The following is an 11,557-nucleotide window of genomic DNA, read 5'->3' as shown; positions in this document are numbered from 1 at the left end:
AATGTGAAGAAATATCTTGTCTTGAATTGGGAAAAGGTGCCACTTTATGGTTAATGAAGGTATTGTCTTGGGGCATAAAGTTTCTGAAAGAGGTATTCAGGTTGATAAAGCCAAGGTTGATGCTATTGAAAAGATGCCATGTCCTAAGGACATCAAAGGTATAAGAAGTTTCCTTGGTCATGCCGGATTTTATAGGAGGTTCATTAAGGACTTCGCAAAAATTTCTCGGCCTCTGACTAATTTATTACAAAAAGATATACCATTTGTCTTTGATGATGACTGTGTAGAAGCATTTGAAATACTTAAGAAATCATTGATCTCTGCACCTATTGTTCAGCCACCTGATTGGAATTTACCCTTTGAAATTATGTGTGATGCTAGCGATTATGCTGTAGGTGTTGTTCTAGGGCAAAGAGTTCATACGAAATTAAATGTTATTCAATATGCTAGTAAAAGCCTAGACAATGCTCAAAGAAATTATGCTACTACTGAAAAAGAATTCTTAGCATTTGTTTTTTCTTGTGATAAGTTCAGACCTTATATTGTTGATTCTAAAGTAACTATTCACACTGATCATGCTGCTATTAAATATCTTATGGAAAAGAAAGATGCTAAACCTACACTTATTAGATTGGTTCTCTTGCTACAAGAATTTGACTTACATATTGTTGATAGAAAAGGAGCTGAGAACCCCATTGCAGACAACTTGTCTAGGTTAGAAAATGTGCTTGATGACCCACTACCTATTGATATAGCTTTCCTATGAGAATAAATATCATAAATGCTTCTCATACTACTCCATGGTATGCTGATTATGCTAATTATATTGTTGCTAAATTTATACCACCTAGTTTCACATACCAGCAAAAGAAAAAGTGCTTCTATGATTTGAGGACATTACTTTTGGGATGACCCACATCTTTATAAAGAAGGAGTAGATGGTGTTATTAGACGTTGTGTACCTGAGCATGAATAGGAACAGATCCTACGCAAGTGTCACTCTGAAGCTTATGGAGGACACCATGCTGGAGATAGAACTGCACATAAGGTATTGCAATCTGGTTTTTTTTGGCCTACTCTCTTCAAGATGCCGTAGTTTGTCTTATCTTGTGATGAATGTCAAAGAATTGGTAATATTAGTAGACGGTCAGAAACGCCTATGAAACTATTCACTCATTATTGAACATTTGATGTTGGGTTTGATTATATGGGACCTTTTCCTCCTCTAATGGGTATACACATATTTTAGTTGTTGATTACATTACTAAGTGGGTAGAAGCTATTCCAACTAGTAGTGCTGATCATAACACCTCTATTAAGATGCTTCAAGAAGTTATTTTCCCAAGATTTGGAGTCCCTAGATATTTAATGACTGATGGTGGTTCACATTTTATTCATGGTGCTTCCCGTAAAATGCTTGCTAAGTATGATGTTAATCATATAATTGCATCTCCTTATCACCCACAGTCTAGTGGTCAAGTAGAATTGAGTAATAGAGAACTCAAATTAATTTTGCAAAAGACTGTCAATAGGTCTAGAAAGAATTTGTCCAAGAAACTTGATGATGCATTATGGGCCTATAGAACTGCATATAAAAATTCTATGGGTATGTCTCCGTATAAAATGGTTTATGGAAAAGCATGTCACTTACCTCTCAAACTAGAACACAAGGCATATTGGGCGATTAAAGAGCTCAATTATGATTTTGAACTTGCTGGCGAGAAGAGGTTATTTGATATTAGCTCACTCGATGAATGGAGAACCCAAGCCTATGAAAATGCCAAGTTGTTTAAAGAAAAAGTTAAAAAATGGCATGACAAAAGAATACAAAAGCATGAGTTTACTGTAGGTGATTATGTATTGCTATAAAACTCTCGTTTAAGATTTTTTTGAAGGAAAACTTCTCTCTAAATGGGAAGGTCCTTACGTTATCGAGGAGGTCTATCGTTCCCGTGCCATAAAAGCAACAACTTCGAAGGTACAAATCCGAAGGTGGTGAACGGTCAAAGAATCAAACATTATATCTCAGGTAATCCCATAAATGTTGAAACCAATTTTATTGAAACCGTAACCCTGGAGGAATCCATAAGGGACACTTTCCGGAACATTTCAGACTCCGAAAAGGAATAGGTATGTGGTATGGTAAGTAAACCGACTCCAAAACAGTTTTTAAGGCAATATTTCTCCGTTTTGGAACATTTAGAAAAAAGAAAAATTAGTAGTAGTCCGGGAAGGACATGAGGCCTCCACGAGGGTGGAGGGCGCGCCCTACCCCCCTGGGCATGCCCCCTACCTCGTGGGCACATCGTGCGCTTTCCGGACTCCGTTTTCTTACACGACACGTATTTTGGTCGATAAAAATTCATTATATAATCTCCCGGGGGTTTTGGCTCCCGTATCACGCAAATATCTCAGGTCTTTGTTTCAAGCTGTCCTGCTGCAGATTTGAGCAACATGTCATCCCAGGATTCGGAAGGAGAGAGCTATGTGGTTGATTACCTTGCAGATCCTAAAGTCTATGGGGTTGTGGAGCATTGTGGTTGGACTATGGAAGAAGAAGAAGAGGACTATGAACCTAAGGGAAAGGAGGAGACGAGCTCAGATGAAGATGAAGTCCCACTACCTCAACCTGGGGACATGCATGTGGAGTTCAAAAAGTCAATCCTCCCTGATAGAGTAAAGAAACCTAAGATTGAGTTTATCCCTTTTCACCTCTTGCAGGAAAACAAATAGGAACTATGCAAAAAGATACTGAGCCAGGAGCAGGAGATCGAGGACCTAAGGGACCAAAATTCTATCCTCAAACGCAAATTAAGGAAGAAGTCCACGCCATTAACAAAACCACCATCTTCTTAACCAACAAAGGAGACATAATCACATGGGTATGGGCAATCCCCTTGGAAACTGCCAAGCTTTGGGGGTGCCCCGGTATCGTATCACCATCACTTTATCTTTACCGTTTTTCTTAGTTCAATCCTTTTGGTAATATCTTGATCTAGTAGAATAAAAGTTCTTAGTATGATCTAGTTGTGGTTTTGCTTTATGATCCTTCTATGTAATAGAGTCCGTGAGCTATATATAATAAAGATTAGTGTTGAGTCAAGGGCTTGATCATTTTACCATGATCTTGAGTGAATAAAGGAAAGAGAAAGAAATAAAAAGAAACAAAATAGATCATATGGATCTTTATGGAGAGTAATGAGATCACCTAGAAAAGGTATGATGCATAAAAGTTGTTGAGAGTTGACAAACATAGTTTTGGTCATCGTTGCAATTAATAGGAAGTAATAAAGAAAGAGAGGTCTTCACACATAAGATATACTATCTTGGACATCTTTTATGAATTTTGAGAACTCATTAAAATATGAAATGCTAAAGAGTTGACGTTGGACAAGGAAGACAACGTAATGGGTATGTTTCTTACATCTGAGATAAATTATATTGTCATGGATCTCCAACATGTTGAGCTTGCCTTTCCCCTCATGCTAGCCAAATTCATCGCACCAAGTAGAGATACTACTTGTGCTTCCAAATACCCTTAAACCAGTTTTGCCATGAGAGTCCACCATACCTACCTATGGATTGAGTAAGATCCTCCAAGTAAGTTGTCATTGGTGCAAGCAATAAAAATTGCTCTCTAAATATGTATGACTTATTAGTGTGGGAGAAAATAAGCTTTATACGATCATGTGATATGGAAGAAATAAAAGCGACATACTGCATAATAAAGGTCCATATCACAAGTGGCAATATAAAGTGACGTTCTTTCGCATTAGGATTTTGTGCATCCAACCATAAAAGCGCATGACAACCTCTGCTTCCCTCTGCGAAGGGCCTATCTTTTACTTTTATCTCCTACCTTGCATAAGAGTCATGGTGATCTTCACCCTTCCTTTTTACGTATTATCCTTTGACAAGCACAGTATGTTGGAAAGATCCTAGTATATATGGCTAATTAGATGTAATTTTTCATGAACTATTATTGTTGACATTACCCTTGAGGTAAAACGTTGGGAGGCAAAACTATAAGCCCCTATCTTTCTCTGTGTCCGATAAAAACTCCATACCCATAAGTATTGCGTGAGTGTTAGCAATTGTGAAAGACTATATGATAGTTGAGTATGTGGACTTGCTTAAAAGCTCTTATACATTGACTCTTTCCTATGTTATGATAAATTGCAATTGCTCAATGACTGAGATATTATGTTTGGTTAGTTTTCAATGAAGTTTATGATTCAATACTTGGAATTGTGATTGAAAATTATTACTCAAGCATAAGAAATCATATGACAAGAATTATATAAGTTGTTGTTCTAAGAAATGATCATGATGCCTCATGTCCGTTATTTTATTTTTCTACACCTCTATCTCTAAACATGTGGACATATTTTTTCGATTTTCGGCTTTTGCTTGAGACAAGAGAGGTCTAAGCTTGGGGGAGTTGATACGTCCATTTTGCATCATGCTTTTATATCAATATTTATTGCATTATAGGCTGGTATTACCCATTCTGTCACAATACTTATGCCTATTCTCTCTTATTTTACAAGGTTTCCATAAAGAGGGAGAATGCCGGCAGCTGGGATTCTGGGCTGGAAAAGGAGAAAATATTAGAGACCTATTCTGCACAGCTCCAAAAGTCCTGAGACTTCACGGAAGTCAATTTCAGAATATATAATAAATATTGAGCGCAAGAAGTTCACCAGGGGGGCCACACCCTGCGCCCCCTACCTCATGGGCCCCTACCCCCTGGGCGCGCCCCCCTACCTCATGGGCCCCCTGGTGGCCCTCCGATGACCATCTTCTGCTATATGAAGTCTTTTGATGGGAAAAATCATAAGCCATCTTCTCGGACGAAACTCCGCCGCCACGAGGCAGGAACCTTGGCGGAACCAATCTAGGGATCTGGCGGAGCTATTCTGCTAGGGAAACTTCCCTCCGGGAGGGGGAAATCATCGCCATCGTCATCACCAACGCTCCTCTCATCGGGAGAGGGCAATGCCCATCAATATCTTCACCAGCACCATCTCCTCTCAAACCCTAGTTTCATCTCTTGTATCCAATTCTTGTCTCCAAGTCCGGGATTGGTACCTGTAGGTTGCTAGTAGTGTTAATTACTCCTTGTAGTTGATGCTAGTTGGTTTATTTGGTGGAAGATCATATGTTCAGATCCTATATGAATATTAATACCCTTCTGATTATGAACATGAATATGCTTTGTGAGTAGTTACATTTGTTCCTGAGGACATGGGGAAGTCTTGCTATTAGTAGTCATGTGAATTTGGTATTCGTTCGATATTTTGATGAGATGTATGTTGTCTCTCCTCTAGTGGTGTTATGTGAACATCGACTATATGACAATTCACCATTATTTGGGCCTAGAGGAAGCCATTGGGAAGTAATAAGTAGATGATGGGTTGCTAGAGTGACAGAAGCTTAAACCCTAGTTTATGCATTGCTTCGTAAGGGGCTGATTTGGATCCATATGTTTCATGCTATGGTTAGGTTTACCTTAATACTTGTTATAAGTGGGATGCTTGTCCAAGTAAGGACAGTACCCAAGCACCGGTCCACCCACATATCAGATTATCAAAGTACCGAACGCGAATCATATGAACGTGATGAAAAATAGCTTGACGATATTCCCATTTGTCCTCGGGAGCGCTTTTCTTCATATAAGAGTTTCTCAAGGCTTGTCCTTTGTTACAAAAAGGATTGGGCCACCTTGCTGCAATTTATTTACTTTTGTTACTTGTTGCTCGTTACAAATTATCCTATCACAAAACTATCTGTTACCACTTATTTCAGTACTTGCAGAGAATACCTAGCTGGAAACCGCTTATCATTTCCTTCTCCTCCTCGTTGGGTTCGACACTCTTACTTATCAAAAGGACTACGATAGATCCCCTATACTTGTGGGTCATCAGCGTGCGTGTGTGCGTGCGTGGCTGCGTGTGTACGTGTGAGTGTTGCGTGTGTGCGTGGGTGCATGTGTTCGTGTGAGTGTTGCATGCGTGCAGTTCGTGTGCATGCATGCGTGTGTGTACAATCACCACACCAGCTCCTGTGTGTTAAAACAGACGGCTCAGCATACCAATACAAGGCCACCTTGTCCGTTGTGCCCGCGGTCATGACTTCGAACCACCATCCAATATATTTTTGTCGTTTGTTTTCATTCTTACTAGCAGGATGCACGTGCATTGCATGTAACATCAAGATGCATTTGTATGATTAGTTTATCTTGTGAGAGAAAAGGATGAATGAGGGAAGACCTTATTTGCAAATGGGGAGAGGTGTGTGGGTACCTTTTTGCAAAATTTTCATAGTTTCTTTCCTATCCATCTGATATAAATTGGACGACCTATATTGCAGGATGGCAGGCACACCATCATCACCAACTCTGTTTTTATAAGAGTGTATTTTGTATTTTATAAGAGTGTAGATGTAGAGTAGATACAAGCCGACAGGTGGGCCAGATGGTAGTGAGATAATATGATGCAACACTAGAGGTGCCACGTGGAGCGTTTAAGTGGTCGACTAGTCGTGTCTTGAGCAAATACAGAGTTGTACGGTGAGCCCGTGACTGTATAATAACCACAAAACATAAATGGTGACCGTAATGAGTGGATTCTGAAGTCCAATGTACGTATCATGCTTTCGCTTCAAATACAATGATCGTCACAGTATATATCGCGATAGAAAGATGAAACATGCGTGAATGTGTTGGGGGCTTACATTTAGAGGACCTGGAGATAGTTTGTGTGCGTACGTGAAAGGGGCGTTGTCGGTGTCAAAACCGGCGGATCTCGGGTAGGGGGTCCTGAACTGTGCGTCTAGGCCCGGATGGTAACAGGAGACAAGGGACACAATGTTTTACCCAGGTTCGGGCCCTCTTGATGGAGGTAAAACCCTACGTCCTGCTTGATTAATATTGATGATATGGGTAGTACAAGAGTAGATCTACCACGAGATCAAGGAGGCTAAACCCTAAAAGCTAGCCTATGGTATGATTGTTGTATGATGAAGTTGTCCTACGGACTAAAACCCTCTGGTTTATATAGACACCGGAGAGGGTTAGGGTTACACAAAGTCGGTTACAATGGTAGGAGATCTTGAATATCCGCATCGCCAAGCTTGCCTTCCATGCCAAGGAAAGTCCCATCCGGACACGGGACGAAGTCTTCAATCTTGTATCTTCATAGTCCTGGAGTCCGGCTGAAGGTATAGTCCGGCCATCCGGACACCCCCTAATCCAGGACTCCCTCAGTAGCCCCTGAACCAGGCTTCAATGACGACGAGTCGCGCGCAGATTGTCTTCGGCATTGCAAGGCGGGTTCCTCCTCCAAATTCTTCATAAAAGTTTGTAAACACCAAGAGTAGTGTCCAGCTCTGCAAAATAAGCTTCCACGTATTGCCATAGAGAGAATAATATTAACACAAATCTAATCTGCTGACGTATTCCGCAGCGTGACATCACACTACGGCCAAGCCTTTATTCGAATCGTTTTCACTTCTCCACCTCAGCGTGTTTTGCGAGGCGGTTTCCTTGGCACGTCTTGTCAAAGCAGAGATCGTGTCCCCTTTGTTTACGGGATTCTCGTTAATACGGACGTGGGTAACCCAACCGCGCCACTTATCACGGTGCTTGGGAGGCAAGCGAGTTTTACTAGGCTGGTGGGGACGCATAGTCGCATCCGCCCATATAAGGGGATAAGGATCCACCTTTTTACCTACGCCTTCTTCCTCCTTTGCCTATCCATCTTCTGCGCACCGAGCTCCAGCGCCCAAGCCCGCACTCCTACCTCAACCCTCTCCCAATGTCCGGAGCGGGAGGCAAGTGGATGGTCTCCTCCGTCACGGAGGGCCATGTCAAAAGTTAAGGAAGGCCGGATACTTGTCCAAAGACATCGCGCACCGGCTTCCTGAGGAGGGGCAGCTTCTCCCCACCCCAAGGCCCCATGAGAGGGTAGTATTTCTTCCCCACTTCCTCCGCGGACTGGGTTTTCCTCTCCACCCATTTGTCTGCGGGCTCATGTTCTACTATGGCCTAGATTTCCACGATCTGGCCCCGAACTTCATCCTCAATATCTCGGCGTTTATCGTCGTGTGCGAGGCTTTCCTCTGCATCGCCCCCATTTCGGCCTCTGGCTCAAGACCTTCAACGTCAAGCCAAAGGTGGTGCGCGGCAACCAGGCGGAGTGCGGAGGTGCCATGGCGGGCAAAATTGCCAACGTCCTATGGCTCGAGGGCTCCTTTGTGGAGACCTTGAAGGGGTGGCAGTCAGGGTGGTTTTACATCACCGAGCCACGGGATCCGAAGTGGATCGCAGCCCCTGAATTCCGATCCAGACCCCCTACACGGCTTACGTCCTGGAAGGAGACGAGCTTGTTGTGGGGCGACGAAGAAGAGTTGACCGGACTACAAAAATGCATCAAGTCCCTGATGAACAAGCAGCTCAAGCTTGTCAACGTAATCCAGGTCATGCTCGTCCGCCGGATCCTTCCGTGTCAAGAACGGGACTTCAATTTGTGGGAGTTCAACCCAGCGCAGCACCGAACTCTAAGCCGGCTCTTCGACACGACGTATGAAGATGTCTGGAGGGGGCTAACCAAAGGCGTCGAGGCTCCCACATCCGCCTCCGAAGACCGTGGATTCAGCTCGCAGCGTCCTGCTGGCGAGGTAAGATATTTCCATCTTTTACAGGACGTTAAGTTTTTTCATAGTTTGACTCTATGCGGGATCTAAACTCCCTCACCTTTGACAGGATTGGCGGGAGAAGTCCGGACAGATTAACTGTCCGGCTCCCTTGCCCGAAGACCCAGCCCTGCTCTCTAGAAAAGCTGCTGGTTCCGGCACCTTATGTGGTGCCGGAGAAGAAGGCCAAGAAGAAGAAGGCCACGGGGACTCGAAAGAGCTCCCGGCATATGGTGGTGTCGGACTCGTCGTCCGACGAGTCTGAGACGCCCTGCCTGGGAGGGAGAAGAAACCTCTCCCCCTCCGGTGGGGGGAGGAAAGAAGAGGGAGGCCGCCCCAGTAGGGGAGGCCGAGGGGTCCAAGAAGAGGAAAAACCCTCCACCGTACTACGTCCCCGACGCCGACGAGGACGAAGAGGAGTGGCCGGACAGGGCCAAGCGTCCGGCGAGATCGTAAGTGTTCGGATACCAGAGTAACTCATGATATTCCTTTTGTTGCACAGCTTTCCCTAATGTCGGATATAATCATGCAGTCCGCCCAAGGACGGGCTCGACGAGTCGTCGAGCGGCTCCCTGGATTCATCGGACGTGAATTCAGTTCCGCCTACTGCTTCCCCCTGTGCTGCGGATGACACCGAAGTGGCGTTGCGACAAGCTCCGGGGCGAGAGGAGGTGGTCCAGGAGGAGCCGCGAGGTGACCTCCCGGACTCCAGGAGTGAAGGGGACAAGACCCCCCTGGGCTCCATGTCCGGCTTTAAGCCGGAGACTGCGCCGGAATCATCAACGGTTCCGGACCGCGGTAGGCGAACTCCTGCCAAGAGGAGCAAGCCTACTGAGCCGGCATCCTCCGTCCAGCCGGAGGCGCCGGACAATCTGCTGGAGGAGCTTAAGGGCGCCTCCATTGATGAGGAGCACCGTGCCATCATGAGTACGGTGATCCAGAAGGTTCGGTCCACCAAAAGCGGACTGACTGAAGCTTGTGCTAGCCTTCTAACAGGCTTCGAGGTAAGTAAAAATATGTAAAAATATTACCGTATAGACAGTAGCCCCTGATGCTCTGTTTGTCATTCGGAAAGAAAAGCTGAATAGAGGATCTATTAAATATCGCAGGAGTCTAACTAAAAAGGAGTCAATATACGTATGCAGGCTTCGCTGCTGGCCTCTGCCGCACTGACTGTGGAGGTGGGTGCCCTGAAGCAGGGCCTCGAGCGGACCGAGCAAGAGCTCGGCCTTGCCAAACGGCAGCTCGAGGAGAAAGAAGGTAAGAGATACCTTATAGAAAAAATGCCTATAGGGAGGTGCAATTGCAACAAATGACAGGAGTATACTGCTTATTGTAGGGGCCACAACTGAGGTGGCAACCCTCAAGCAGGCGCTATCCGAGGCCGAGAAGAAAGCGGCCACGGAGCGCGACGAGCGGGAGAAATTTGAGGCGCGGGTCGGCGAGGTGCGGCAAGAGCTTCAGGTTCTCATGCGAAAACATGAGAGTTTGGAGCTCGACTCGAAGACGCGAGCTTCCGAGCTTGCTGCGGCCCTTAAAACTGCCAAATCTACCAAGGTCGAAGCCCAGAAGGCCCTCCAAGAATTGGATGCAGTGAAAAAGATAGCGGCGGGTAAGGCATTCTATATTCAAAGCAGACATATAAAAGTAAACTACTTGTACTTACCTCGAATCCGGAGCTCTCCAGGGGCATTCGCAGATCTTCCCCGCAGCGTATCCGATGCCGCCGCATTCTACCGAGCCGAGGAAGGCAGGCTCGCGGAGAAGGTGTTCTGTCTCAGTATGCTGAGGCCGGACACCCTGTGCCCTTGAGCGACCAGCTGAAGCAGCTGGTCGAGCTCCACAAGCGGGCCGAACAGGCCCTGAAGGCTTCATAGTTCGGCTGTGGCCTAGAGAGGCCCTGCCTGGGAGCTACTTCGGACTGGTGCGGCGGCTGGTGGAGGCTTGTCCAAGGCTCGAGGTCATCAAGCGCTCCGTCTGCATCGAAGGTGCCCGTAGGGCCCTTGCCCGTGCAAAGGTGCATTGGGGTAACTGGACGGTGAGAAGCTTGTGAAGGACGGGCCGCCGGGGAAGGAGCATCGCAAGCCCGAGAACTATTACAAGGATGTTCTTGCTGGTGCCCGCCTTGTGGCGGATGAATGTACCAAGGATGTAATTTTTGAATGAACTCGCTCGTGTTATCCTGTGCGCTGAAAACTTGTTCATATGCGCTAAAAGCAATGCTTGAATTTAAAATATTACTTTCTGTGCAGCCGTTTATCAAAAAATTGAGAGATGGCCAGCGTCGGCTTCTGCCCCATGCCACTAGTGCTGGGGTGTTCGGGATAAACCTGAGCGCTCTTTTTCCCATGATGGGTCCATCGAGGGAGGCGGTCAGCACAACGAACAAGGCAATCGACTATAATGCTTGAACACTCTCACTTAGCCATAGAACTCTATAATTTTAAATTTCGGTGAAGCCCCTAGTATTCGGAAGACCGAGTTCGGGGCGCTATCCACGCCTTGGCCGGACAAAGCCGGTTCCTCGCTCGAAGCGGCATAAGCCTTTAAGGACTCGAAAAACCTCTCGAACAGCGACCGGTCTCTTGCCTCATCATGACAGTCAGTTTTAGCTTTCTCCACTGAGGTGCTCGGCCCAGCTCAACTGGGGCACAATCGCAGTGGTTCTCCTAGTGCTCCTTAGCCGATATAGCGGAACGTAAGGCACAAAACATAGGAGCCGGGCAAACCCAACTATTGACCCAAATCATGATTCGGAGCCGATGCATATAGTGCTATAAGTTCGGGGTGCCGCACTTGTGAAAGTGGACGGACTTCTCACGCCATATTGATGGGTACTGAAGCCCCTGGCGTATTTTGCCGT

The sequence above is a fragment of the Triticum urartu genome, chromosome 1, assembly GCF_003073215.2.
Source record: "Triticum urartu cultivar G1812 chromosome 1, Tu2.1, whole genome shotgun sequence".
NCBI classification, from domain to species: Eukaryota; Viridiplantae; Streptophyta; class Magnoliopsida; order Poales; family Poaceae; genus Triticum; species Triticum urartu.
The sequence above is the reverse complement of the archived record's forward strand: the minus strand, read 5'-3'. Positions refer to the sequence as shown.